General features: G+C 46.9%; 1 protein-coding gene across 1 annotated transcript in view; it reads left to right on the forward strand.

Moving 5' to 3' along the window:
- Positions 1-5000, forward strand: part of megf11 (multiple EGF-like-domains 11) — a 171685-nt gene that overhangs the window by 133617 nt on the left and 33068 nt on the right. The window lies entirely within an intron of this gene.

Here is a 5000-nt window from a genome sequence, read left to right on the forward strand (position 1 = left end):
CTTGCTGTTCTAAAATCAGTCGTGCTTGTAAGTATACGGCTGAAAAGAGCTGCCCGATGGCTTCAGCAGGCATTGTTTACATAGATACACCTGCCCATCACCTGTATCCCACTTCCTTAATGAAGGAACCACCCACGGCTCACCTGGGGAAAGACGGCAGCACAGCAGCACAGACAGACAGGGACACAGACAGACAGGGACACAGAGAGGGACACAGACAGACAGGGACACAGAGAGGGACACAGACAGACAGGGACACAGACAGGGACACACACAGGCAGGGACACAGACAGACAGGGACACACACAGACAGGGACACACACAGACAGACAGGGACACAGACAGACAGGGACACAGAGAGGGACACAGACAGACAGGGACACAGAGAGGGACACAGACAGACAGGGACACAGACAGACAGGGACACACACAGACAGGGACACAGACAGACAGGGACACAGACAGACAGGGACACAGACAGACAGACAGGGACACAGACAGACAGGGACACAGAGAGGGACACAGACAGACAGGGACACAGGCAGGGACACACACAGGCAGGGACACAGACAGACAGGGACACACACAGACAGGGACACAGACAGGGACACAGACATACAGGGACACACACAGACAGGGACACAGACAGGGAAACAGACAGACAGGGACACAGACAGACAGGGATACAGACAGGGGCACAGACAGAGACACAGACAGGGATACAGACAGGGACACAGACAAGGACACAGACAGACAGGGACACAGACAGACAGGGACACAGACAGACAGGGACACAGACAGACAGGGACACAGACAGGGACACAGACAGGGACACAGACAGACAGGGACACAGACAGGGACACAGACAGGGACACAGACAGGGACACAGACAGACAGGGATACAGACAGACAGACAGGGACACAGACAGACAGGGACACAGACAGGGACACACACAGACAGGGACACAGACAGACAGGGACACAGACAGGGACACACACAGACAGGGACACAGACAGACAGGGACACAGACAGGGACACACACAGACAGGGACACACACAGACAGGGACACAGACAGACAGGGACACAGACAGGGACACACACAGACAGGGACACAGACAGGAACAATCAGCCACTCAGCACTGAACTGTGCTATGAAAAGATAACCAGTGAAGCATCTTAACCGTCACGTTAATCGTATCAACCCCTGGGAGGGCCACTGTGCTTTTTCTCTTTATTTCTTCCTTTGATTCTTTCTTTCTTTCACTCTGTCTTTCTTCAGAGGTAATGTTCAGTTTCCCTCATCCTCATCCTCATCCTCTTCCTCTTCCTCCCTCACTTAGTGTTTAGTGATCAGCGCTGCCCTCTGATGCTGCCATGATCATTAAGTGTTCAACTCTAAAGACGCTGTAATTAAATTTACCATTTCCACAAGAAACCATGGCGATGAGATGTTTGGCTGTGAGACCTAATTAGATTTTTTTTCTTCTGTAAACATGTTTAATAATGGTCTGTAATCTTCTTTTAATTGCATCCCTCGTTTCAGCTGGGGCGAGATGTTCATAAAGAGCCTCAGTCTTTCTGCCTGTGAGCTCAGTGCTTCTATAAGTGAGACTTGTTTGGAATAGTTAAGCTTGCAGGCTTGACTATAAGTGCATCATTGCTAAAGTGATTAGAATCTCCATGGCTTTGCAGCCAGAAACTTAATATTTCTGCATGATCCCGCTGTTATTACCAATCAGGACATTTCTAATGAGATGGACATGCTTACCTACCAACTATCTGACATGTGCATGCACTTTGAAGTGAATATGGTGGATAAAAAGCTAAAGCTAAAAATGTTAAAATATATATACATATTTTTTTAAATAAACCCCGCTGTCTACCCCTCCCTCCTATAATCCCTTTTTCTTCTTCATGATTTCAACACTCACATGCAGTGGCCATCTCTCCCTTCTTTGTGTGTCTCTCACACACTCACACACACACACACACACACACTCTTACACACACACACACTCTCACACACACACACACACACACACACACACACACACACACACACACACACACACACACACTCATTATGTACTTAATATTCTGTGGCTCTGTGCTCCCTGCCTGAACGCTAAGGTGTGTCAGTGTGTGTGATCTCTGAAGCCTCTCTAAAACGGCCTCCTCTCGCTTGTTGTCGCATCACCCCGTTCCTCCCCGTGCCACTCCGCTCTCTCCTCTCCTCTCTGCTCCTCTCTACTCCTCTCCTCTCCACTCCTCCCCTTTCCTCTCCTCTCCTCTCTTCTCTACTCCTCTCTACTCCTCTCCTCTCCTCTCCTCTCTACTCCTCTCCTCTCTACTCCTTTCCTCTCCTCTCTGCTCCTCTCTACTCCTCTCCTCTCCTCTCCTCTCTCTCCTCTCCTCTCTACTCCTCTCTACTCCTCTCCTCTCCTCTCCTCTCCTCTCCTCTCCTCCGTGCCCACGCGTTGGTGTCTCTCGCCCAGCCTGTGCTTTGGCACGGTGTGGCACCCATCTGTGGGCACTGGGCTCCAGGCGTCCTCACCATGGACTGGGCGAGGGGGGGGTGGGTGGGGTGGGGGGGGTGATCAGTGGCGGTGGCAGCGGTGGCGGTGGCAAGAAGGAGTGTGTGAACGTCACAGCATGAGTGAACAGCATTGCGCTTAGAGTGGAGGCATTATGGATGTGTGTGTGTGTGTGTGTGTGTGAGCGATGCAGTCGCTGTCTCTCTCACTTCATCCTAAATCTCTCTCCCAGTGTGTGTGGGTATGTGTGTGTGAGTATGAGTGTGTGTGTGTGTGTGTGTGTGTGTGTGTGTGTGTGTGTGTGTGTGACTGTGAGTGTGAGTGTGAGTGCGTGCGTGTGTGTGTGTGTGTGTGTTTGTGTGTGAGTGCGTGTGTGTGTGTTTGTGTGTGAGTGTGTGTGTGTTTGTGTGTGTGCGTGTGTGTGTGTGTGTGTGGTGTGTGGGATGGCGTGGGGGAACAGAGCATAACCAGCACCCCTCTGCTCTGTGCGGGGGAATATCAGCCTCTAATAACAGGAGGTGGGTGGAAAGGGGGGGGGGGGTTAGGGCTGAGATGGTCCACTCCACTCCATCAGCCCCCAGGCGGGGGGGGGGGGGCGTTTATTTGGGAAGCGGCGCGGGCTTAATTATCCGGGCGGGGGAGCAGGAAACGGGAGACGGGGCGACTCATGCTCTGAATCGGGCTCAGGGTCCGGTCCATCTGCCTCTCCTAATAGAGCCACCAGGGTGCTGCCTCACAGGCCTGAAAGAGCCCACCTCTCAGAGAGAGACACTCACTCTCTCACACACACACACACACACACACACACACACACATGTATAGTTACACACACACACTCACACACTCACACACACACACACACATATGTATAGTTACACACACACACACACACACACACACACACACATATGTATAGTTACACACACACACACACACACACATACACACACACTCACACACACATATGTATAGTTACACACACACACACAAACACACACACACACACATATGTATAGTTACACACACACACACACACACACACACACACTGTGAGAGAGGACAGAAGGTGAGAGAGAGGAAGAGAGATAGATAGGGAGGGAGGGAGGGATAGAAAGAGAGAGACTACTTCTAAGAAATGAGGATGAACTGAGAGTACTGTACTCTAGCTTGAAAAGATGTACTGGATGTCAAGAGAAAATAACAGGAAACTATTTTCTCAGGACAATTTATCAAAACACACTATAGAGAAATCGAGCTCTATGATAGTGACACTGAGGCGAAGGAAAAAGGGTCCTTTTAGCTAGAGAGCAGCAAAATATATCATGGATAGAAGGAGGTTATCTGTGCTGTGACAATGTGTGCTAATTAGAGTATATTTAGAGCCGTGAAGCAATTATATATCAATTTAAGAGAAGCTTTTAAAAATCTAATTTGTCATTAAGGTGAAGTGACAAAGTAAAGCGTGTTTTGTTCACCACACATTAATTACAAATGACAGATACAGTACTTCAATGACCTTTTATTTAATGAAGAAAACATTTAATCAGGAATAAAGAAAATGTTTTCTTCATTAGATAAAAGGTAATTGAAGTATCTGCCATTTGTAATTAATGCATCTCATAGTTTGTCAAAAGCTAGCGAGCTAACCAACTTAAGTACCATCAGACTACAACTACAACTAAACCACTGATCAAAATCAACTCCTGCTAGTTTATGAACTTAGGTCACCAAAAAAAACCTGCGCCTTATTAGTTTACTTCACCTCGATCAAATGCCATGTTTGATTTTTTCATATAGTATAGTTGTTCTCATAGTTATGGTTTGAAATATTTTACAAAGGGGTCAAGAGGCATCATAGAGTGTGATTCATCTGATTTTTTTCTATAATTAATTAATCGAACTTAACATGTTATTTTGACACCCCTTATTATATAATATTATATTAAATATTATATAATATTTTACTATATTATATTATATTATATTGTTATTATCATATTATATGATAAAACTCCTCCTAGTGCTGTAGAAGAAAAGAAAGATGCTCCTCTAGATGGAAGCCAATTGAAAGTTAATTACTTAACGTGTGCACGAAAAGAGAGACACATCCATTCACGAGAGGGACATCCTGATTGAAATCAGAGTATAGCTGATATAGTCAATCAGCCATTATATGTTTGGTGCCCAAATGTAGCCAATTTTCTTTTCTCTTTTTTTCCTCGTTTTCTTGAGGCTAATGCATCTAACGATAATTGGAAGCAGTGGCCCAGATTGGCATTATCTTAAATGAAACTCATGGAATGTCAAACACAGGCCCAGATCCCAGGCGCCTCCTTCAATCCGTGTCAGCTTTTATGGAATATAGTTAGGATCTACCTGCTGCATCACAATCACATGCAGCAATACCTCAGGCTCTGCTGCATCACAATCACATGCAGCGACACCTCGGGCTCTGCTGCATCAC

The sequence above is a fragment of the Clupea harengus genome, chromosome 3, assembly GCF_900700415.2.
Source record: "Clupea harengus chromosome 3, Ch_v2.0.2, whole genome shotgun sequence".
In the NCBI taxonomy this organism is placed as follows: Eukaryota; Metazoa; Chordata; class Actinopteri; order Clupeiformes; family Clupeidae; genus Clupea; species Clupea harengus.